This window comes from Larus michahellis, chromosome 26, assembly GCF_964199755.1.
Source record: "Larus michahellis chromosome 26, bLarMic1.1, whole genome shotgun sequence".
NCBI lineage: Eukaryota > Metazoa > Chordata > Aves > Charadriiformes > Laridae > Larus > Larus michahellis.
The window spans coordinates 1759446-1785213 of record NC_133921.1 but is presented as its reverse complement, the minus strand read 5'-3'; positions in this window follow the sequence as shown (position 1 = coordinate 1785213).

The following is a 25768-nucleotide window of genomic DNA, read 5'->3' as shown; positions in this document are numbered from 1 at the left end:
GTTTTGAGGACGGCTCTCTGGAGAGTCTTAGCAAAGAGGTCACACAGATAATCAGAGCAATTCTCAGAGACACTGAGAACAAGCTCCGCAATTCCCTCCTGGCACTTTCCCTGTAGGAGATACCGCAAGACGTTTCTGTATATTGGGCACAGCGCTCTGCGCGGTGTTAGCAGAGACTTTCCCGGGACAGTGAAACCCTATGTCAGAGACACTGAGAAGAAGCCCCAATGTTCCCTCCAGGCACTTTCAGTGTGGCTGCCCTCTCCACGTGGTTCCTGGTTTCACTGCGGCTCTGAAGAGAATGCTAGCAAAGAGGTAACCGGGACAGTGAAAACAGTACTCAAAGACAGGGAGAGCAAACTCTCTCTTGGCACTTTGGATGTGGGACATACAGCGAGATGTTTGCTGCTTTTGCGTTTGGCTGTTGGGAGATTTACAGCACAAAGATATCTAGTTGATTTGAAGCAGTTCCGAGAAAGTCTAAACATAATCCCCACTTCTCCCTCCTGGCACTTTCCATGTGGGAGATATAGCAGGATGTATATTGGTTTTGAGGACAACTCAATGGACAGTGTAGGGAGAAAACCTCCTGGCTCCTTGAATGCCGTTTCTGGAGACACTGCGATCAATGTGGGAGATATGTCAAGATGTGTGTTTGTTTTGAGGACGGCTCTCTGGAGAGTCTTAGCAAAGAGGTCACACAGATAATCAGAGCAATTCTCAGAGACACTGAGAACAAGCTCCGCAATTCCCTCCTGGCACTTTCCCTGTAGGAGATACCGCAAGACGTTTCTGTATATTGGGCACAGCGCTCTGCGCGGTGTTAGCAGAGACTTTCCCGGGACAGTGAAACCCTATGTCAGAGACACTGAGAAGAAGCCCCAATGTTCCCTCCAGGCACTTTCAGTGTGGGTGCTTTCTCCACGTGGTTCCTGGTTTCACTGCAGCTCTGAAGAGAATGTTAGCAAAGAGGTAACCGGGACAGTGAAAACAGTACTCAAAGACAGGGAGAGCAAGCTCTCTCTTGGCACTTTGGATGTGGGACATACAGCGAGATGTTTGCTGCTTTTGCGTTTGGCTGTTGGGAGATTTACAGCACAAAGATATCTAGTTGATTTGAAGCAGTTCCGAGAAAGTCTAAACATAATCCCCACTTCTCCCTCCTGGCACTTTCCATGTGGGAGATATAGCAGGATGTATATTGGTTTTGAGGACAACTCAATGGACAGTGTAGGGAGAAAACCTCCTGGCTCCTTGAATGCCGTTTCTGGAGACACTGCGATCAATGTGGGAGATATGTCAAGATGTGTGTTTGTTTTGAGGACGGCTCTCTGGAGAGTCTTAGCAAAGAGGTCACACAGATAATCAGAGCAATTCTCAGAGACACTGAGAACAAGCTCCGCAATTCCCTCCTGGCACTTTCCCTGTAGGAGATACCGCAAGACGTTTCTGTATATTGGGCACAGCGCTCTGCGCGGTGTTAGCAGAGACTTTCCCGGGACAGTGAAACCCTATGTCAGAGACACTGAGAAGAAGCCCCAATGTTCCCTCCAGGCACTTTCAGTGTGGCTGCCCTCTCCACGTGGTTCCTGGTTTCACTGCGGCTCTGAAGAGAATGCTAGCAAAGAGGTAACCGGGACAGTGAAAACAGTACTCAAAGACAGGGAGAGCAAACTCTCTCTTGGCACTTTGGATGTGGGACATACAGCGAGATGTTTGCTGCTTTTGCGTTTGGCTGTTGGGAGATTTACAGCACAAAGATATCTAGTTGATTTGAAGCAGTTCCGAGAAAGTCTAAACATAATCCCCACTTCTCCCTCCTGGCACTTTCCATGTGGGAGATATAGCAGGATGTATATTGGTTTTGAGGACAACTCAATGGACAGTGTAGGGAGAAAACCTCCTGGCTCCTTGAATGCCGTTTCTGGAGACACTGCGATCAATGTGGGAGATATGTCAAGATGTGTGTTTGTTTTGAGGACGGCTCTCTGGAGAGTCTTAGCAAAGAGGTCACACAGATAATCAGAGCAATTCTCAGAGACACTGAGAACAAGCTCCGCAATTCCCTCCTGGCACTTTCCCTGTAGGAGATACCGCAAGACGTTTCTGTATATTGGGCACAGCGCTCTGCGCGGTGTTAGCAGAGACTTTCCCGGGACAGTGAAACCCTATGTCAGAGACACTGAGAAGAAGCCCCAATGTTCCCTCCAGGCACTTTCAGTGTGGGTGCTTTCTCCACGTGGTTCCTGGTTTCACTGCAGCTCTGAAGAGAATGTTAGCAAAGAGGTAACCGGGACAGTGAAAACAGTACTCAAAGACAGGGAGAGCAAGCTCTCTCTTGGCACTTTGGATGTGGGACATACAGCGAGATGTTTGCTGCTTTTGCGTTTGGCTGTTGGGAGATTTACAGCACAAAGATATCTAGTTGATTTGAAGCAGTTCCGAGAAAGTCTAAACATAATCCCCACTTCTCCCTCCTGGCACTTTCCATGTGGGAGATATAGCAGGATGTATATTGGTTTTGAGGACAACTCAATGGACAGTGTAGGGAGAAAACCTCCTGGCTCCTTGAATGCCGTTTCTGGAGACACTGCGATCAATGTGGGAGATATGTCAAGATGTGTGTTTGTTTTGAGGACGGCTCTCTGGAGAGTCTTAGCAAAGAGGTCACACAGATAATCAGAGCAATTCTCAGAGACACTGAGAACAAGCTCCGCAATTCCCTCCTGGCACTTTCCCTGTAGGAGATACCGCAAGACGTTTCTGTATATTGGGCACAGCGCTCTGCGCGGTGTTAGCAGAGACTTTCCCGGGACAGTGAAACCCTATGTCAGAGACACTGAGAAGAAGCCCCAATGTTCCCTCCAGGCACTTTCAGTGTGGCTGCCCTCTCCACGTGGTTCCTGGTTTCACTGCGGCTCTGAAGAGAATGCTAGCAAAGAGGTAACCGGGACAGTGAAAACAGTACTCAAAGACAGGGAGAGCAAACTCTCTCTTGGCACTTTGGATGTGGGACATACAGCGAGATGTTTGCTGCTTTTGCGTTTGGCTGTTGGGAGATTTACAGCACAAAGATATCTAGTTGATTTGAAGCAGTTCCGAGAAAGTCTAAACATAATCCCCACTTCTCCCTCCTGGCACTTTCCATGTGGGAGATATAGCAGGATGTATATTGGTTTTGAGGACAACTCAATGGACAGTGTAGGGAGAAAACCTCCTGGCTCCTTGAATGCCGTTTCTGGAGACACTGCGATCAATGTGGGAGATATGTCAAGATGTGTGTTTGTTTTGAGGACGGCTCTCTGGAGAGTCTTAGCAAAGAGGTCACACAGATAATCAGAGCAATTCTCAGAGACACTGAGAACAAGCTCCGCAATTCCCTCCTGGCACTTTCCCTGTAGGAGATACCGCAAGACGTTTCTGTATATTGGGCACAGCGCTCTGCGCGGTGTTAGCAGAGACTTTCCCGGGACAGTGAAACCCTATGTCAGAGACACTGAGAAGAAGCCCCAATGTTCCCTCCAGGCACTTTCAGTGTGGGTGCTTTCTCCACGTGGTTCCTGGTTTCACTGCAGCTCTGAAGAGAATGTTAGCAAAGAGGTAACCGGGACAGTGAAAACAGTACTCAAAGACAGGGAGAGCAAGCTCTCTCTTGGCACTTTGGATGTGGGACATACAGCGAGATGTTTGCTGCTTTTGCGTTTGGCTGTTGGGAGATTTACAGCACAAAGATATCTAGTTGATTTGAAGCAGTTCCGAGAAAGTCTAAACATAATCCCCACTTCTCCCTCCTGGCACTTTCCATGTGGGAGATATAGCAGGATGTATATTGGTTTTGAGGACAACTCAATGGACAGTGTAGGGAGAAAACCTCCTGGCTCCTTGAATGCCGTTTCTGGAGACACTGCGATCAATGTGGGAGATATGTCAAGATGTGTGTTTGTTTTGAGGACGGCTCTCTGGAGAGTCTTAGCAAAGAGGTCACACAGATAATCAGAGCAATTCTCAGAGACACTGAGAACAAGCTCCGCAATTCCCTCCTGGCACTTTCCCTGTAGGAGATACCGCAAGACGTTTCTGTATATTGGGCACAGCGCTCTGCGCGGTGTTAGCAGAGACTTTCCCGGGACAGTGAAACCCTATGTCAGAGACACTGAGAAGAAGCCCCAATGTTCCCTCCAGGCACTTTCAGTGTGGCTGCCCTCTCCACGTGGTTCCTGGTTTCACTGCGGCTCTGAAGAGAATGCTAGCAAAGAGGTAACCGGGACAGTGAAAACAGTACTCAAAGACAGGGAGAGCAAACTCTCTCTTGGCACTTTGGATGTGGGACATACAGCGAGATGTTTGCTGCTTTTGCGTTTGGCTGTTGGGAGATTTACAGCACAAAGATATCTAGTTGATTTGAAGCAGTTCCGAGAAAGTCTAAACATAATCCCCACTTCTCCCTCCTGGCACTTTCCATGTGGGAGATATAGCAGGATGTATATTGGTTTTGAGGACAACTCAATGGACAGTGTAGGGAGAAAACCTCCTGGCTCCTTGAATGCCGTTTCTGGAGACACTGCGATCAATGTGGGAGATATGTCAAGATGTGTGTTTGTTTTGAGGACGGCTCTCTGGAGAGTCTTAGCAAAGAGGTCACACAGATAATCAGAGCAATTCTCAGAGACACTGAGAACAAGCTCCGCAATTCCCTCCTGGCACTTTCCCTGTAGGAGATACCGCAAGACGTTTCTGTATATTGGGCACAGCGCTCTGCGCGGTGTTAGCAGAGACTTTCCCGGGACAGTGAAACCCTATGTCAGAGACACTGAGAAGAAGCCCCAATGTTCCCTCCAGGCACTTTCAGTGTGGGTGCTTTCTCCACGTGGTTCCTGGTTTCACTGCAGCTCTGAAGAGAATGTTAGCAAAGAGGTAACCGGGACAGTGAAAACAGTACTCAAAGACAGGGAGAGCAAGCTCTCTCTTGGCACTTTGGATGTGGGACATACAGCGAGATGTTTGCTGCTTTTGCGTTTGGCTGTTGGGAGATTTACAGCACAAAGATATCTAGTTGATTTGAAGCAGTTCCGAGAAAGTCTAAACATAATCCCCACTTCTCCCTCCTGGCACTTTCCATGTGGGAGATATAGCAGGATGTATATTGGTTTTGAGGACAACTCAATGGACAGTGTAGGGAGAAAAGGTCCTGGCTCCTTGAATGCCGTTTCTGGAGACACTGCGATCAATGTGGGAGATATGTCAAGATGTGTGTTTGTTTTGAGGACGGCTCTCTGGAGAGTCTTAGCAAAGAGGTCACACAGATAATCAGAGCAATTCTCAGAGACACTGAGAACAAGCTCCGCAATTCCCTCCTGGCACTTTCCCTGTAGGAGATACCGAAAGATCTTTCTGTATATTGGGCACAGCGCTCTGCGCGGTGTTAGCAGAGACTTTCCCGGGACAGTGAAACCCTATGTCAGAGACACTGAGAAGAAGCCCCAATGTTCCCTCCAGGCACTTTCAGTGTGGGTGCTTTCTCCACGTGGTTCCTGGTTTCACTGCAGCTCTGAAGAGAATGTTAGCAAAGAGGTAACCGGGACAGTGAAAACAGTACTCAAAGACAGGGAGAGCAAGCTCTCTCTTGGCACTTTGGATGTGGGACATACAGCGAGATGTTTGCTGCTTTTGCGTTTGGCTGTTGGGAGATTTACAGCACAAAGATATCTAGTTGATTTGAAGCAGTTCCGAGAAAGTCTAAACATAATCCCCACTTCTCCCTCCTGGCACTTTCCATGTGGGAGATATAGCAGGATGTATATTGGTTTTGAGGACAACTCAATGGACAGTGTAGGGAGAAAAGGTCCTGGCTCCTTGAATGCCGTTTCTGGAGACACTGCGATCAATGTGGGAGATATGTCAAGATGTGTGTTTGTTTTGAGGACGGCTCTCTGGAGAGTCTTAGCAAAGAGGTCACACAGATAATCAGAGCAATTCTCAGAGACACTGAGAACAAGCTCCGCAATTCCCTCCTGGCACTTTCCCTGTAGGAGATACCGCAAGACGTTTCTGTATATTGGGCACAGCGCTCTGCGCGGTGTTAGCAGAGACTTTCCCGGGACAGTGAAACCCTATGTCAGAGACACTGAGAAGAAGCCCCAATGTTCCCTCCAGGCACTTTCAGTGTGGCTGCCCTCTCCACGTGGTTCCTGGTTTCACTGCGGCTCTGAAGAGAATGCTAGCAAAGAGGTAACCGGGACAGTGAAAACAGTACTCAAAGACAGGGAGAGCAAACTCTCTCTTGGCACTTTGGATGTGGGACATACAGCGAGATGTTTGCTGCTTTTGCGTTTGGCTGTTGGGAGATTTACAGCACAAAGATATCTAGTTGATTTGAAGCAGTTCCGAGAAAGTCTAAACATAATCCCCACTTCTCCCTCCTGGCACTTTCCATGTGGGAGATATAGCAGGATGTATATTGGTTTTGAGGACAACTCAATGGACAGTGTAGGGAGAAAACCTCCTGGCTCCTTGAATGCCGTTTCTGGAGACACTGCGATCAATGTGGGAGATATGTCAAGATGTGTGTTTGTTTTGAGGACGGCTCTCTGGAGAGTCTTAGCAAAGAGGTCACACAGATAATCAGAGCAATTCTCAGAGACACTGAGAACAAGCTCCGCAATTCCCTCCTGGCACTTTCCCTGTAGGAGATACCGCAAGACGTTTCTGTATATTGGGCACAGCGCTCTGCGCGGTGTTAGCAGAGACTTTCCCGGGACAGTGAAACCCTATGTCAGAGACACTGAGAAGAAGCCCCAATGTTCCCTCCAGGCACTTTCAGTGTGGCTGCCCTCTCCACGTGGTTCCTGGTTTCACTGCGGCTCTGAAGAGAATGTTAGCAAAGAGGTAACCGGGACAGTGAAAACAGTACTCAAAGACAGGGAGAGCAAGCTCTCTCTTGGCACTTTGGATGTGGGACATACAGCGAGATGTTTGCTGCTTTTGCGTTTGGCTGTTGGGAGATTTACAGCACAAAGATATCTAGTTGATTTGAAGCAGTTCCGAGAAAGTCTAAACATAATCCCCACTTCTCCCTCCTGGCACTTTCCATGTGGGAGATATAGCAGGATGTATATTGGTTTTGAGGACAACTCAATGGACAGTGTAGGGAGAAAACCTCCTGGCTCCTTGAATGCCGTTTCTGGAGACACTGCGATCAATGTGGGAGATATGTCAAGATGTGTGTTTGTTTTGAGGACGGCTCTCTGGAGAGTCTTAGCAAAGAGGTCACACAGATAATCAGAGCAATTCTCAGAGACACTGAGAACAAGCTCCGCAATTCCCTCCTGGCACTTTCCCTGTAGGAGATACCGCAAGACGTTTCTGTATATTGGGCACAGCGCTCTGCGCGGTGTTAGCAGAGACTTTCCCGGGACAGTGAAACCCTATGTCAGAGACACTGAGAAGAAGCCCCAATGTTCCCTCCAGGCACTTTCAGTGTGGCTGCCTTCTCCACGTGGTTCCTGGTTTCACTGCGGCTCTGAAGAGAATGCTAGCAAAGAGGTAACCGGGACAGTGAAAACAGTACTCAAAGACAGGGAGAGCAAACTCTCTCTTGGCACTTTGGATGTGGGACATACAGCGAGATGTTTGCTGCTTTTGCGTTTGGCTGTTGGGAGATTTACAGCACAAAGATATCTAGTTGATTTGAAGCAGTTCCGAGAAAGTCTAAACATAATCCCCACTTCTCCCTCCTGGCACTTTCCATGTGGGAGATATAGCAGGATGTATATTGGTTTTGAGGACAACTCAATGGACAGTGTAGGGAGAAAACCTCCTGGCTCCTTGAATGCCGTTTCTGGAGACACTGCGATCAATGTGGGAGATATGTCAAGATGTGTGTTTGTTTTGAGGACGGCTCTCTGGAGAGTCTTAGCAAAGAGGTCACACAGATAATCAGAGCAATTCTCAGAGACACTGAGAACAAGCTCCGCAATTCCCTCCTGGCACTTTCCCTGTAGGAGATACCGCAAGACGTTTCTGTATATTGGGCACAGCGCTCTGCGCGGTGTTAGCAGAGACTTTCCCGGGACAGTGAAACCCTATGTCAGAGACACTGAGAAGAAGCCCCAATGTTCCCTCCAGGCACTTTCAGTGTGGGTGCTTTCTCCACGTGGTTCCTGGTTTCACTGCAGCTCTGAAGAGAATGTTAGCAAAGAGGTAACCGGGACAGTGAAAACAGTACTCAAAGACAGGGAGAGCAAGCTCTCTCTTGGCACTTTGGATGTGGGACATACAGCGAGATGTTTGCTGCTTTTGCGTTTGGCTGTTGGGAGATTTACAGCACAAAGATATCTAGTTGATTTGAAGCAGTTCCGAGAAAGTCTAAACATAATCCCCACTTCTCCCTCCTGGCACTTTCCATGTGGGAGATATAGCAGGATGTATATTGGTTTTGAGGACAACTCAATGGACAGTGTAGGGAGAAAAGGTCCTGGCTCCTTGAATGCCGTTTCTGGAGACACTGCGATCAATGTGGGAGATATGTCAAGATGTGTGTTTGTTTTGAGGACGGCTCTCTGGAGAGTCTTAGCAAAGAGGTCACACAGATAATCAGAGCAATTCTCAGAGACACTGAGAACAAGCTCCGCAATTCCCTCCTGGCACTTTCCCTGTAGGAGATACCGAAAGATCTTTCTGTATATTGGGCACAGCGCTCTGCGCGGTGTTAGCAGAGACTTTCCCGGGACAGTGAAACCCTATGTCAGAGACACTGAGAAGAAGCCCCAATGTTCCCTCCAGGCACTTTCAGTGTGGGTGCTTTCTCCACGTGGTTCCTGGTTTCACTGCAGCTCTGAAGAGAATGTTAGCAAAGAGGTAACCGGGACAGTGAAAACAGTACTCAAAGACAGGGAGAGCAAGCTCTCTCTTGGCACTTTGGATGTGGGACATACAGCGAGATGTTTGCTGCTTTTGCGTTTGGCTGTTGGGAGATTTACAGCACAAAGATATCTAGTTGATTTGAAGCAGTTCCGAGAAAGTCTAAACATAATCCCCACTTCTCCCTCCTGGCACTTTCCATGTGGGAGATATAGCAGGATGTATATTGGTTTTGAGGACAACTCAATGGACAGTGTAGGGAGAAAAGGTCCTGGCTCCTTGAATGCCGTTTCTGGAGACACTGCGATCAATGTGGGAGATATGTCAAGATGTGTGTTTGTTTTGAGGACGGCTCTCTGGAGAGTCTTAGCAAAGAGGTCACACAGATAATCAGAGCAATTCTCAGAGACACTGAGAACAAGCTCCGCAATTCCCTCCTGGCACTTTCCCTGTAGGAGATACCGCAAGACGTTTCTGTATATTGGGCACAGCGCTCTGCACGGTGTTAGCAGAGACTTTCCCGGGACAGTGAAACCCTATGTCAGAGACACTGAGAAGAAGCCCCAATGTTCCCTCCAGGCACTTTCAGTGTGGCTGCCCTCTCCACGTGGTTCCTGGTTTCACTGCGGCTCTGAAGAGAATGCTAGCAAAGAGGTAACCGGGACAGTGAAAACAGTACTCAAAGACAGGGAGAGCAAACTCTCTCTTGGCACTTTGGATGTGGGACATACAGCGAGATGTTTGCTGCTTTTGCGTTTGGCTGTTGGGAGATTTACAGCACAAAGATATCTAGTTGATTTGAAGCAGTTCCGAGAAAGTCTAAACATAATCCCCACTTCTCCCTCCTGGCACTTTCCATGTGGGAGATATAGCAGGATGTATATTGGTTTTGAGGACAACTCAATGGACAGTGTAGGGAGAAAACCTCCTGGCTCCTTGAATGCCGTTTCTGGAGACACTGCGATCAATGTGGGAGATATGTCAAGATGTGTGTTTGTTTTGAGGACGGCTCTCTGGAGAGTCTTAGCAAAGAGGTCACACAGATAATCAGAGCAATTCTCAGAGACACTGAGAACAAGCTCCGCAATTCCCTCCTGGCACTTTCCCTGTAGGAGATACCGCAAGACGTTTCTGTATATTGGGCACAGCGCTCTGCGCGGTGTTAGCAGAGACTTTCCCGGGACAGTGAAACCCTATGTCAGAGACACTGAGAAGAAGCCCCAATGTTCCCTCCAGGCACTTTCAGTGTGGGTGCTTTCTCCACGTGGTTCCTGGTTTCACTGCAGCTCTGAAGAGAATGTTAGCAAAGAGGTAACCGGGACAGTGAAAACAGTACTCAAAGACAGGGAGAGCAAGCTCTCTCTTGGCACTTTGGATGTGGGACATACAGCGAGATGTTTGCTGCTTTTGCGTTTGGCTGTTGGGAGATTTACAGCACAAAGATATCTAGTTGATTTGAAGCAGTTCCGAGAAAGTCTAAACATAATCCCCACTTCTCCCTCCTGGCACTTTCCATGTGGGAGATATAGCAGGATGTATATTGGTTTTGAGGACAACTCAATGGACAGTGTAGGGAGAAAACCTCCTGGCTCCTTGAATGCCGTTTCTGGAGACACTGCGATCAATGTGGGAGATATGTCAAGATGTGTGTTTGTTTTGAGGACGGCTCTCTGGAGAGTCTTAGCAAAGAGGTCACACAGATAATCAGAGCAATTCTCAGAGACACTGAGAACAAGCTCCACAATTCCCTCCTGGCACTTTCCCTGTAGGAGATACCGCAAGACGTTTCTGTATATTGGGCACAGCGCTCTGCGCGGTGTTAGCAGAGACTTTCCCGGGACAGTGAAACCCTATGTCAGAGACACTGAGAAGAAGCCCCAATGTTCCCTCCAGGCACTTTCAGTGTGGCTGCCCTCTCCACGTGGTTCCTGGTTTCACTGCGGCTCTGAAGAGAATGCTAGCAAAGAGGTAACCGGGACAGTGAAAACAGTACTCAAAGACAGGGAGAGCAAACTCTCTCTTGGCACTTTGGATGTGGGACATACAGCGAGATGTTTGCTGCTTTTGCGTTTGGCTGTTGGGAGATTTACAGCACAAAGATATCTAGTTGATTTGAAGCAGTTCCGAGAAAGTCTAAACATAATCCCCACTTCTCCCTCCTGGCACTTTCCATGTGGGAGATATAGCAGGATGTATATTGGTTTTGAGGACAACTCAATGGACAGTGTAGGGAGAAAACCTCCTGGCTCCTTGAATGCCGTTTCTGGAGACACTGCGATCAATGTGGGAGATATGTCAAGATGTGTGTTTGTTTTGAGGACGGCTCTCTGGAGAGTCTTAGCAAAGAGGTCACACAGATAATCAGAGCAATTCTCAGAGACACTGAGAACAAGCTCCGCAATTCCCTCCTGGCACTTTCCCTGTAGGAGATACCGCAAGACGTTTCTGTATATTGGGCACAGCGCTCTGCGCGGTGTTAGCAGAGACTTTCCCGGGACAGTGAAACCCTATGTCAGAGACACTGAGAAGAAGCCCCAATGTTCCCTCCAGGCACTTTCAGTGTGGGTGCTTTCTCCACGTGGTTCCTGGTTTCACTGCAGCTCTGAAGAGAATGTTAGCAAAGAGGTAACCGGGACAGTGAAAACAGTACTCAAAGACAGGGAGAGCAAGCTCTCTCTTGGCACTTTGGATGTGGGACATACAGCGAGATGTTTGCTGCTTTTGCGTTTGGCTGTTGGGAGATTTACAGCACAAAGATATCTAGTTGATTTGAAGCAGTTCCGAGAAAGTCTAAACATAATCCCCACTTCTCCCTCCTGGCACTTTCCATGTGGGAGATATAGCAGGATGTATATTGGTTTTGAGGACAACTCAATGGACAGTGTAGGGAGAAAAGGTCCTGGCTCCTTGAATGCCGTTTCTGGAGACACTGCGATCAATGTGGGAGATATGTCAAGATGTGTGTTTGTTTTGAGGACGGCTCTCTGGAGAGTCTTAGCAAAGAGGTCACACAGATAATCAGAGCAATTCTCAGAGACACTGAGAACAAGCTCCGCAATTCCCTCCTGGCACTTTCCCTGTAGGAGATACCGCAAGACGTTTCTGTATATTGGGCACAGCGCTCTGCACGGTGTTAGCAGAGACTTTCCCGGGACAGTGAAACCCTATGTCAGAGACACTGAGAAGAAGCCCCAATGTTCCCTCCAGGCACTTTCAGTGTGGGTGCTTTCTCCACGTGGTTCCTGGTTTCACTGCAGCTCTGAAGAGAATGTTAGCAAAGAGGTAACCGGGACAGTGAAAACAGTACTCAAAGACAGGGAGAGCAAGCTCTCTCTTGGCACTTTGGATGTGGGACATACAGCGAGATGTTTGCTGCTTTTGCGTTTGGCTGTTGGGAGATTTACAGCACAAAGATATCTAGTTGATTTGAAGCAGTTCCGAGAAAGTCTAAACATAATCCCCACTTCTCCCTCCTGGCACTTTCCATGTGGGAGATATAGCAGGATGTATATTGGTTTTGAGGACAACTCAATGGACAGTGTAGGGAGAAAAGGTCCTGGCTCCTTGAGTGCCGTTTCTGGAGACACTGCGATCAATGTGGGAGATATGTCAAGATGTGTGTTTGTTTTGAGGACGGCTCTCTGGAGAGTCTTAGCAAAGAGGTCACACAGATAATCAGAGCAATTCTCAGAGACACTGAGAACAAGCTCCGCAATTCCCTCCTGGCACTTTCCCTGTAGGAGATACCGCAAGACGTTTCTGTATATTGGGCACAGCGCTCTGCACGGTGTTAGCAGAGACTTTCCCGGGACAGTGAAACCCTATGTCAGAGACACTGAGAAGAAGCCCCAATGTTCCCTCCAGGCACTTTCAGTGTGGGTGCTTTCTCCACGTGGTTCCTGGTTTCACTGCAGCTCTGAAGAGAATGTTAGCAAAGAGGTAACCGGGACAGTGAAAACAGTACTCAAAGACAGGGAGAGCAAGCTCTCTCTTGGCACTTTGGATGTGGGACATACAGCGAGATGTTTGCTGCTTTTGCGTTTGGCTGTTGGGAGATTTACAGCACAAAGATATCTAGTTGATTTGAAGCAGTTCCGAGAAAGTCTAAACATAATCCCCACTTCTCCCTCCTGGCACTTTCCATGTGGGAGATATAGCAGGATGTATATTGGTTTTGAGGACAACTCAATGGACAGTGTAGGGAGAAAAGGTCCTGGCTCCTTGAATGCCGTTTCTGGAGACACTGCGATCAATGTGGGAGATATGTCAAGATGTGTGTTTGTTTTGAGGACGGCTCTCTGGAGAGTCTTAGCAAAGAGGTCACACAGATAATCAGAGCAATTCTCAGAGACACTGAGAACAAGCTCCGCAATTCCCTCCTGGCACTTTCCCTGTAGGAGATACCGAAAGATCTTTCTGTATATTGGGCACAGCGCTCTGCGCGGTGTTAGCAGAGACTTTCCCGGGACAGTGAAACCCTATGTCAGAGACACTGAGAAGAAGCCCCAATGTTCCCTCCAGGCACTTTCAGTGTGGGTGCTTTCTCCACGTGGTTCCTGGTTTCACTGCAGCTCTGAAGAGAATGTTAGCAAAGAGGTAACCGGGACAGTGAAAACAGTACTCAAAGACAGGGAGAGCAAACTCTCTCTTGGCACTTTGGATGTGGGACATACAGCGAGATGTTTGCTGCTTTTGCGTTTGGCTGTTGGGAGATTTACAGCACAAAGATATCTAGTTGATTTGAAGCAGTTCCGAGAAAGTCTAAACATAATCCCCACTTCTCCCTCCTGGCACTTTCCATGTGGGAGATATAGCAGGATGTATATTGGTTTTGAGGACAACTCAATGGACAGTGTAGGGAGAAAACCTCCTGGCTCCTTGAATGCCGTTTCTGGAGACACTGCGATCAATGTGGGAGATATGTCAAGATGTGTGTTTGTTTTGAGGACGGCTCTCTGGAGAGTCTTAGCAAAGAGGTCACACAGATAATCAGAGCAATTCTCAGAGACACTGAGAACAAGCTCCGCAATTCCCTCCTGGCACTTTCCCTGTAGGAGATACCGCAAGACGTTTCTGTATATTGGGCACAGCGCTCTGCGCGGTGTTAGCAGAGACTTTCCCGGGACAGTGAAACCCTATGTCAGAGACACTGAGAAGAAGCCCCAATGTTCCCTCCAGGCACTTTCAGTGTGGGTGCTTTCTCCACGTGGTTCCTGGTTTCACTGCGGCTCTGAAGAGAATGTTAGCAAAGAGGTAACCGGGACAGTGAAAACAGTACTCAAAGACAGGGAGAGCAAGCTCTCTCTTGGCACTTTGGATGTGGGACATACAGCGAGATGTTTGCTGCTTTTGCGTTTGGCTGTTGGGAGATTTACAGCACAAAGATATCTAGTTGATTTGAAGCAGTTCCGAGAAAGTCTAAACATAATCCCCACTTCTCCCTCCTGGCACTTTCCATGTGGGAGATATAGCAGGATGTATATTGGTTTTGAGGACAACTCAATGGACAGTGTAGGGAGAAAACCTCCTGGCTCCTTGAATGCCGTTTCTGGAGACACTGCGATCAATGTGGGAGATATGTCAAGATGTGTGTTTGTTTTGAGGATGGCTCTCTGGAGAGTCTTAGCAAAGAGGTCACACAGATAATCAGAGCAATTCTCAGAGACACTGAGAACAAGCTCCGCAATTCCCTCCTGGCACTTTCCCTGTAGGAGATACCGCAAGACGTTTCTGTATATTGGGCACAGCGCTCTGCACGGTGTTAGCAGAGACTTTCCCGGGACAGTGAAACCCTATGTCAGAGACACTGAGAAGAAGCCCCAATGTTCCCTCCAGGCACTTTCAGTGTGGGTGCTTTCTCCACGTGGTTCCTGGTTTCACTGCAGCTCTGAAGAGAATGTTAGCAAAGAGGTAACCGGGACAGTGAAAACAGTACTCAAAGACAGGGAGAGCAAGCTCTCTCTTGGCACTTTGGATGTGGGACATACAGCGAGATGTTTGCTGCTTTTGCGTTTGGCTGTTGGGAGATTTACAGCACAAAGATATCTAGTTGATTTGAAGCAGTTCCGAGAAAGTCTAAACATAATCCCCACTTCTCCCTCCTGGCACTTTCCATGTGGGAGATATAGCAGGATGTATATTGGTTTTGAGGACAACTCAATGGACAGTGTAGGGAGAAAACCTCCTGGCTCCTTGAATGCCGTTTCTGGAGACACTGCGATCAATGTGGGAGATATGTCAAGATGTGTGTTTGTTTTGAGGACGGCTCTCTGGAGAGTCTTAGCAAAGAGGTCACACAGATAATCAGAGCAATTCTCAGAGACACTGAGAACAAGCTCCGCAATTCCCTCCTGGCACTTTCCCTGTAGGAGATACCGCAAGACGTTTCTGTATATTGGGCACAGCGCTCTGCACGGTGTTAGCAGAGACTTTCCCGGGACAGTGAAACCCTATGTCAGAGACACTGAGAAGAAGCCCCAATGTTCCCTCCAGGCACTTTCAGTGTGGGTGCTTTCTCCACGTGGTTCCTGGTTTCACTGCAGCTCTGAAGAGAATGTTAGCAAAGAGGTAACCGGGACAGTGAAAACAGTACTCAAAGACAGGGAGAGCAAGCTCTCTCTTGGCACTTTGGATGTGGGACATACAGCGAGATGTTTGCTGCTTTTGCGTTTGGCTGTTGGGAGATTTACAGCACAAAGATATCTAGTTGATTTGAAGCAGTTCCGAGAAAGTCTAAACATAATCCCCACTTCTCCCTCCTGGCACTTTCCATGTGGGAGATATAGCAGGATGTATATTGGTTTTGAGGACAACTCAATGGACAGTGTAGGGAGAAAACCTCCTGGCTCCTTGAATGCCGTTTCTGGAGACACTGCGATCAATGTGGGAGATATGTCAAGATGTGTGTTGGTTTTGAGGACGGCTCTCTGGAGAGTCTTAGCAAAGAGGTCACACAGATAATCAGAGCAATTCTCAGAGACACTGAGAACAAGCTCCGCAATTCCCTCCTGGCACTTTCCCTGTAGGAGATACCGCAAGACGTTTCTGTATATTGGGCACAGCGCTCTGCGCGGTGTTAGCAGAGACTTTCCCGGGACAGTGAAACCCTATGTCAGAGACACTGAGAAGAAGCCCCAATGTTCCCTCCAGGCACTTTCAGTGTGGCTGCCTTCTCCACGTGGTTCCTGGTTTCACTGCGGCTCTGAAGAGAATGCTAGCAAAGAGGTAACCGGGACAGTGAAAACAGTACTCAAAGACAGGGAGAGCAAACTCTCTCTTGGCACTTTGGATGTGGGACATACAGCGAGATGTTTGCTGCTTTTGCATTTGGCTGTTGGGAGATTTACAGCACAAAGATATCTAGTTGATTTGAAGCAGTTCCGAGAAAGTCTAAACATAATCCCCACTTCTCCCTCCTGGCACTTTCCATGTGGGAGATATAGCAGGATGTATATTGGTTTTGAGGACAACTCAATGGACAGTGTAGGGAGAAAACCTCCTGGCTCCTTGAATGCCGTTTCTGGAGACACTGCGATCAATGTGGGAGATATGTCAAGATGTGTGTTTGTTTTGAGGACGGCTCTCTGGAGAGTCTTAGCAAAGAGGTCACACAGATAATCAGAGCAATTCTCAGAGACACTGAGAACAAGCTCCGCAATTCCCTCCTGGCACTTTCCCTGTAGGAGATACCGCAAGACGTTTCTGTATATTGGGCACAGCGCTCTGCACGGTGTTAGCAGAGACTTTCCCGGGACAGTGAAACCCTATGTCAGAGACACTGAGAAGAAGCCCCAATGTTCCCTCCAGGCACTTTCAGTGTGGCTGCCTTCTCCACGTGGTTCCTGGTTTCACTGCGGCTCTGAAGAGAATGTTAGCAAAGAGGTAACCGGGACAGTGAAAACAGTACTCAAAGACAGGGAGAGCAAGCTCTCTCTTGGCACTTTGGATGTGGGACATACAGCGAGATGTTTGCTGCTTTTGCGTTTGGCTGTTGGGAGATTTACAGCACAAAGATATCTAGTTGATTTGAAGCAGTTCCGAGAAAGTCTAAACATAATCCCCACTTCTCCCTCCTGGCACTTTCCATGTGGGAGATATAGCAGGATGTATATTGGTTTTGAGGACAACTCAATGGACAGTGTAGGGAGAAAACCTCCTGGCTCCTTGAATGCCGTTTCTGGAGACACTGCGATCAATGTGGGAGATATGTCAAGATGTGTGTTTGTTTTGAGGACGGCTCTCTGGAGAGTCTTAGCAAAGAGGTCACACAGATAATCAGAGCAATTCTCAGAGACACTGAGAACAAGCTCCGCAATTCCCTCCTGGCACTTTCCCTGTAGGAGATACCGCAAGACGTTTCTGTATATTGGGCACAGCGCTCTGCACGGTGTTAGCAGAGACTTTCCCGGGACAGTGAAACCCTATGTCAGAGACACTGAGAAGAAGCCCCAATGTTCCCTCCAGGCACTTTCAGTGTGGGTGCTTTCTCCACGTGGTTCCTGGTTTCACTGCGGCTCTGAAGAGAATGTTAGCAAAGAGGTAACCGGGACAGTGAAAACAGTACTCAAAGACAGGGAGAGCAAGCTCTCTCTTGGCACTTTGGATGTGGGACATACAGCGAGATGTTTGCTGCTTTTGCGTTTGGCTGTTGGGAGATTTACAGCACAAAGATATCTAGTTGATTTGAAGCAGTTCCGAGAAAGTCTAAACATAATCCCCACTTCTCCCTCCTGGCACTTTCCATGTGGGAGATATAGCAGGATGTATATTGGTTTTGAGGACAACTCAATGGACAGTGTAGGGAGAAAAGGTCCTGGCTCCTTGAATGCCGTTTCTGGAGACACTGCGATCAATGTGGGAGATATGTCAAGATGTGTGTTTGTTTTGAGGACGGCTCTCTGGAGAGTCTTAGCAAAGAGGTCACACAGATAATCAGAGCAATTCTCAGAGACACTGAGAACAAGCTCCGCAATTCCCTCCTGGCACTTTCCCTGTAGGAGATACCGCAAGACGTTTCTGTATATTGGGCACAGCGCTCTGCACGGTGTTAGCAGAGACTTTCCCGGGACAGTGAAACCCTATGTCAGAGACACTGAGAAGAAGCCCCAATGTTCCCTCCAGGCACTTTCAGTGTGGCTGCCTTCTCCACGTGGTTCCTGGTTTCACTGCGGCTCTGAAGAGAATGCTAGCAAAGAGGTAACCGGGACAGTGAAAACAGTACTCAAAGACAGGGAGAGCAAACTCTCTCTTGGCACTTTGGATGTGGGACATACAGCGAGATGTTTGCTGCTTTTGCGTTTGGCTGTTGGGAGATTTACAGCACAAAGATATCTAGTTGATTTGAAGCAGTTCCGAGAAAGTCTAAACATAATCCCCACTTCTCCCTCCTGGCACTTTCCATGTGGGAGATATAGCAGGATGTATATTGGTTTTGAGGACAACTCAATGGACAGTGTAGGGAGAAAACCTCCTGGCTCCTTGAATGCCGTTTCTGGAGACACTGCGATCAATGTGGGAGATATGTCAAGATGTGTGTTTGTTTTGAGGACGGCTCTCTGGAGAGTCTTAGCAAAGAGGTCACACAGATAATCAGAGCAATTCTCAGAGACACTGAGAACAAGCTCCGCAATTCCCTCCTGGCACTTTCCCTGTAGGAGATACCGCAAGACGTTTCTGTATATTGGGCACAGCGCTCTGCACGGTGTTAGCAGAGACTTTCCCGGGACAGTGAAACCCTATGTCAGAGACACTGAGAAGAAGCCCCAATGTTCCCTCCAGGCACTTTCAGTGTGGGTGCTTTCTCCACGTGGTTCCTGGTTTCACTGCAGCTCTGAAGAGAATGTTAGCAAAGAGGTAACCGGGACAGTGAAAACAGTACTCAAAGACAGGGAGAGCAAGCTCTCTCTTGGCACTTTGGATGTGGGACATACAGCGAGATGTTTGCTGCTTTTGCGTTTGGCTGTTGGGAGATTTACAGCACAAAGATATCTAGTTGATTTGAAGCAGTTCCGAGAAAGTCTAAACATAATCCCCACTTCTCCCTCCTGGCACTTTCCATGTGGGAGATATAGCAGGATGTATATTGGTTTTGAGGACAACTCAATGGACAGTGTAGGGAGAAAACCTCCTGGCTCCTTGAATGCCGTTTCTGGAGACACTGCGATCAATGTGGGAGATATGTCAAGATGTGTGTTGGTTTTGAGGACGGCTCTCTGGAGAGTCTTAGCAAAGAGGTCACACAGATAATCAGAGCAATTCTCAGAGACACTGAGAACAAGCTCCGCAATTCCCTCCTGGCACTTTCCCTGTAGGAGATACCGCAAGACGTTTCTGTATATTGGGCACAGCGCTCTGCGCGGTGTTAGCAGAGACTTTCCCGGGACAGTGAAACCCTATGTCAGAGACACTGAGAAGAAGCCCCAATGTTCCCTCCAGGCACTTTCAGTGTGGCTGCCTTCTCCACGTGGTTCCTGGTTTCACTGCGGCTCTGAAGAGAATGCTAGCAAAGAGGTAACCGGGACAGTGAAAACAGTACTCAAAGACAGGGAGAGCAAACTCTCTCTTGGCACTTTGGATGTGGGACATACAGCGAGATGTTTGCTGCTTTTGCATTTGGCTGTTGGGAGATTTACAGCACAAAGATATCTAGTTGATTTGAAGCAGTTCCGAGAAAGTCTAAACATAATCCCCACTTCTCCCTCCTGGCACTTTCCATGTGGGAGATATAGCAGGATGTATATTGGTTTTGAGGACAACTCAATGGACAGTGTAGGGAGAAAACCTCCTGGCTCCTTGAATGCCGTTTCTGGAGACACTGCGATCAATGTGGGAGATATGTCAAGATGTGTGTTTGTTTTGAGGACGGCTCTCTGGAGAGTCTTAGCAAAGAGGTCACACAGATAATCAGAGCAATTCTCAGAGACACTGAGAACAAGCTCCGCAATTCCCTCCTGGCACTTTCCCTGTAGGAGATACCGCAAGACGTTTCTGTATATTGGGCACAGCGCTCTGCACGGTGTTAGCAGAGACTTTCCCGGGACAGTGAAACCCTATGTCAGAGACACTGAGAAGAAGCCCCAATGTTCCCTCCAGGCACTTTCAGTGTGGCTGCCTTCTCCACGTGGTTCCTGGTTTCACTGCGGCTCTGAAGAGAATGTTAGCAAAGAGGTAACCGGGACAGTGAAAACAGTACTCAAAGACAGGGAGAGCAAGCTCTCTCTTGGCACTTTGGATGTGGGACATACAGCGAGATGTTTGCTGCTTTTGCGTTTGGCTGTTGGGAGATTTACAGCACAAAGATATCTAGTTGATTTGAAGCAGTTCCGAGAAAGTCTAAACATAATCCCCACTTCTCCCTCCTGGCACTTTCCATGTGGGAGATATAGCAGGATGTATATTGGTTTTGAGGACAACTCAATGGACAGTGTAGGGAGAAAACCTCCTGGCTCCTTGAATGCCGTTTCTGGAGACACTGCGATCAATGTGGGAGATATGTCAAGATGTGTGTTTGTTTTGAGGATGGCTCTCTGGAGAGTCTTAGCAAAGAGGTCACACAGATAATCAGAGCAATTCTCAGAGACACTGAGAACAAGCTCCGCAATTCCCTCCTGGCACTTTCCCTGTAGGAGATACCGCAAGACGTTTCTGTATATTGGGCACAGCGCTCTGCACGGTGTTAGCAGAGACTTTCCCGGGACAGTGAAACCCTATGTCAGAGACACTGAGAAGAAGCCCCAATGTTCCCTCCAGGCACTTTCAGTGTGGGTGCTTTCTCCACGTGGTTCCTGGTTTCACTGCAGCTCTGAAGAGAATGTTAGCAAAGAGGTAACCGGGACAGTGAAAACAGTACTCAAAGACAGGGAGAGCAAGCTCTCTCTTGGCACTTTGGATGTGGGACATACAGCGAGATGTTTGCTGCTTTTGCGTTTGGCTGTTGGGAGATTTACAGCACAAAGATATCTAGTTGATTTGAAGCAGTTCCGAGAAAGTCTAAACATAATCCCCACTTCTCCCTCCTGGCACTTTCCATGTGGGAGATATAGCAGGATGTATATTGGTTTTGAGGACAACTCAATGGACAGTGTAGGGAGAAAAGGTCCTGGCTCCTTGAATGCCGTTTCTGGAGACACTGCGATCAATGTGGGAGATATGTCAAGATGTGTGTTTGTTTTGAGGACGGCTCTCTGGAGAGTCTTAGCAAAGAGGTCACACAGATAATCAGAGCAATTCTCAGAGACACTGAGAACAAGCTCCGCAATTCCCTCCTGGCACTTTCCCTGTAGGAGATACCGCAAGACGTTTCTGTATATTTGGCACAGCGCTCTGCACGGTGTTAGCAGAGACTTTCCCGGGACAGTGAAACCCTATGTCAGAGACACTGAGAAGAAGCCCCAATGTTCCCTCCAGGCACTTTCAGTGTGGCTGCCTTCTCCACGTGGTTCCTGGTTTCACTGCGGCTCTGAAGAGAATGCTAGCAAAGAGGTAACCGGGACAGTGAAAACAGTACTCAAAGACAGGGAGAGCAAACTCTCTCTTGGCACTTTGGATGTGGGACATACAGCGAGATGTTTGCTGCTTTTGCGTTTGGCTGTTGGGAGATTTACAGCACAAAGATATCTAGTTGATTTGAAGCAGTTCCGAGAAAGTCTAAACATAATCCCCACTTCTCCCTCCTGGCACTTTCCATGTGGGAGATATAGCAGGATGTATATTGGTTTTGAGGACAACTCAATGGACAGTGTAGGGAGAAAACCTCCTGGCTCCTTGAATGCCGTTTCTGGAGACACTGCGATCAATGTGGGAGATATGTCAAGATGTGTGTTTGTTTTGAGGACGGCTCTCTGGAGAGTCTTAGCAAAGAGGTCACACAGATAATCAGAGCAATTCTCAGAGACACTGAGAACAAGCTCCGCAATTCCCTCCTGGCACTTTCCCTGTAGGAGATACCGCAAGACGTTTCTGTATATTGGGCACAGCGCTCTGCACGGTGTTAGCAGAGACTTTCCCGGGACAGTGAAACCCTATGTCAGAGACACTGAGAAGAAGCCCCAATGTTCCCTCCAGGCACTTTCAGTGTGGGTGCTTTCTCCACGTGGTTCCTGGTTTCACTGCAGCTCTGAAGAGAATGTTAGCAAAGAGGTAACCGGGACAGTGAAAACAGTACTCAAAGACAGGGAGAGCAAGCTCTCTCTTGGCACTTTGGATGTGGGACATACAGCGAGATGTTTGCTGCTTTTGCGTTTGGCTGTTGGGAGATTTACAGCACAAAGATATCTAGTTGATTTGAAGCAGTTCCGAGAAAGTCTAAACATAATCCCCACTTCTCCCTCCTGGCACTTTCCATGTGGGAGATATAGCAGGATGTATATTGGTTTTGAGGACAACTCAATGGACAGTGTAGGGAGAAAACCTCCTGGCTCCTTGAATGCCGTTTCTGGAGACACTGCGATCAATGTGGGAGATATGTCAAGATGTGTGTTTGTTTTGAGGACGGCTCTCTGGAGAGTCTTAGCAAAGAGGTCACACAGATAATCAGAGCAATTCTCAGAGACACTGAGAACAAGCTCCGCAATTCCCTCCTGGCACTTTCCCTGTAGGAGATACCGCAAGACGTTTCTGTATATTGGGCACAGCGCTCTGCACGGTGTTAGCAGAGACTTTCCCGGGACAGTGAAACCCTATGTCAGAGACACTGAGAAGAAGCCCCAATGTTCCCTCCAGGCACTTTCAGTGTGGGTGCTTTCTCCACGTGGTTCCTGGTTTCACTGCGGCTCTGAAGAGAATGTTAGCAAAGAGGTAACCGGGACAGTGAAAACAGTACTCAAAGACAGGGAGAGCAAGCTCTCTCTTGGCACTTTGGATGTGGGACATACAGCGAGATGTTTGCTGCTTTTGCGTTTGGCTGTTGGGAGATTTACAGCACAAAGATATCTAGTTGATTTGAAGCAGTTCCGAGAAAGTCTAAACATAATCCCCACTTCTCCCTCCTGGCACTTTCCATGTGGGAGATATAGCAGGATGTATATTGGTTTTGAGGACAACTCAATGGACAGTGTAGGGAGAAAAGGTCCTGGCTCCTTGAATGCCGTTTCTGGAGACACTGCGATCAATGTGGGAGATATGTCAAGATGTGTGTTTGTTTTGAGGACGGCTCTCTGGAGAGTCTTAGCAAAGAGGTCACACAGATAATCAGAGCAATTCTCAGAGACACTGAGAACAAGCTCCGCAATTCCCTCCTGGCACTTTCCCTGTAGGAGATACCGAAAGATCTTTCTGTATATTGGGCACAGCGCTCTGCGCGGTGTTAGCAGAGACTTTCCCGGGACAGTGAAACCCTATGTCAGAGACACTGAGAAGAAGCCCCAATGTTCCCTCCAGGCACTTTCAGTGTGGGTGCTTTCTCCACGTGGTTCCTGGTTTCACTGCGGCTCTGAAGAGAATGCTAGCAAAGAGGTAACCGGGACAGTGAAAACAGTACTCAAAGACAGGGAGAGCAAACTCTCTCTTGGCACTTTGGATGTGGGACATACAGCGAGATGTTTGCTGCTTTTGCGTTTGGCTGTTGGGAGATTTACAGCACAAAGATATCTAGTTGATTTGAAGCAGTTCCGAGAAAGTCTAAACATAATCCCCACTTCTCCCTCCTGGCACTTTCCATGTGGGAGATATAGCAGGATGTATATTGGTTTTGAGGACAACTCAATGGACAGTGTAGGGAGAAAACCTCCTGGCTCCTTGAATGCCGTTTCTGGAGACACTGCGATCAATGTGGGAGATATGTCAAGATGTGTGTTTGTTTTGAGGACGGCTCTCTGGAGAGTCTTAGCAAAGAGGTCACACAGATAATCAGAGCAATTCTCAGAGACACTGAGAACAAGCTCCGCAATTCCCTCCTGGCACTTTCCCTGTAGGAGATACCGCAAGACGTTTCTGTATATTGGGCACAGCGCTCTGCACGGTGTTAGCAGAGACTTTCCCGGGACAGTGAAACCCTATGTCAGAGACACTGAGAAGAAGCCCCAATGTTCCCTCCAGGCACTTTCAGTGTGGGTGCTTTCTCCACGTGGTTCCTGGTTTCACTGCAGCTCTGAAGAGAATGTTAGCAAAGAGGTAACCGGGACAGTGAAAACAGTACTCAAAGACAGGGAGAGCAAGCTCTCTCTTGGCACTTTGGATGTGGGACATACAGCGAGATGTTTGCTGCTTTTGCGTTTGGCTGTTGGGAGATTTACAGCACAAAGATATCTAGTTGATTTGAAGCAGTTCCGAGAAAGTCTAAACATAATCCCCACTTCTCCCTCCTGGCACTTTCCATGTGGGAGATATAGCAGGATGTATATTGGTTTTGAGGACAACTCAATGGACAGTGTAGGGAGAAAACCTCCTGGCTCCTTGAATGCCGTTTCTGGAGACACTGCGATCAATGTGGGAGATATGTCAAGATGTGTGTTTGTTTTGAGGACGGCTCTCTGGAGAGTCTTAGCAAAGAGGTCACACAGATAATCAGAGCAATTCTCAGAGACACTGAGAACAAGCTCCACAATTCCCTCCTGGCACTTTCCCTGTAGGAGATACCGCAAGACGTTTCTGTATATTGGGCACAGCGCTCTGCGCGGTGTTAGCAGAGACTTTCCCGGGACAGTGAAACCCTATGTCAGAGACACTGAGAAGAAGCCCCAATGTTCCCTCCAGGCACTTTCAGTGTGGCTGCCTTCTCCACGTGGTTCCTGGTTTCACTGCGGCTCTGAAGAGAATGCTAGCAAAGAGGTAACCGGGACAGTGAAAACAGTACTCAAAGACAGGGAGAGCAAACTCTCTCTTGGCACTTTGGATGTGGGACATACAGCGAGATGTTTGCTGCTTTTGCGTTTGGCTGTTGGGAGATTTACAGCACAAAGATATCTAGTTGATTTGAAGCAGTTCCGAGAAAGTCTAAACATAATCCCCACTTCTCCCTCCTGGCACTTTCCATGTGGGAGATATAGCAGGATGTATATTGGTTTTGAGGACAACTCAATGGACAGTGTAGGGAGAAAACCTCCTGGCTCCTTGAATGCCGTTTCTGGAGACACTGCGATCAATGTGGGAGATATGTCAAGATGTGTGTTTGTTTTGAGGACGGCTCTCTGGAGAGTCTTAGCAAAGAGGTCACACAGATAATCAGAGCAATTCTCAGAGACACTGAGAACAAGCTCCGCAATTCCCTCCTGGCACTTTCCCTGTAGGAAATACCGCAAGACGTTTCTGTATATTGGGCACAGCGCTCTGCGCGGTGTTAGCAGAGACTTTCCCGGCACAGTGAAACTCTATGTCAGAGACACTGAGAAGAATCCCCAGTGTTCCCTCCAGGCACTTTCAGTGTGGCTGCCTTCACCACGTGGTTCCTGGTTTCACTGCAGCTCTGAAGAGAATGTTAGCAAAGAGGTAACCGGGACAGTGAAAACAGTACTCAAAGACAGGGAGAGCAAGCTCTCTCTTGGCACTTTGGATGTGGGACATACAGCGAGATGTTTGCTGCTTTTGCGTTTGGCTGTTGGGAGATTTACAGCACAAAGATATCTAGTTGATTTGAAGCAGTTCCGAGAAAGTCTAAACATAATCCCCACTTCTCCCTCCTGGCACTTTCCATGTGGGAGATATAGCAGGATGTATATTGGTTTTGAGGACAACTCAATGGACAGTGTAGGGAGAAAACCTCCTGGCTCCTTGAATGCCGTTTCTGGAGACACTGCGATCAATGTGGGAGATATGTCAAGATGTGTGTTTGTTTTGAGGACGGCTCTCTGGAGAGTCTTAGCAAAGAGGTCACACAGATAATCAGAGCAATTCTCAGAGACACTGAGAACAAGCTCCGCAATTCCCTCCTGGCACTTTCCCTGTAGGAGATACCGCAAGACGTTTCTGTATATTG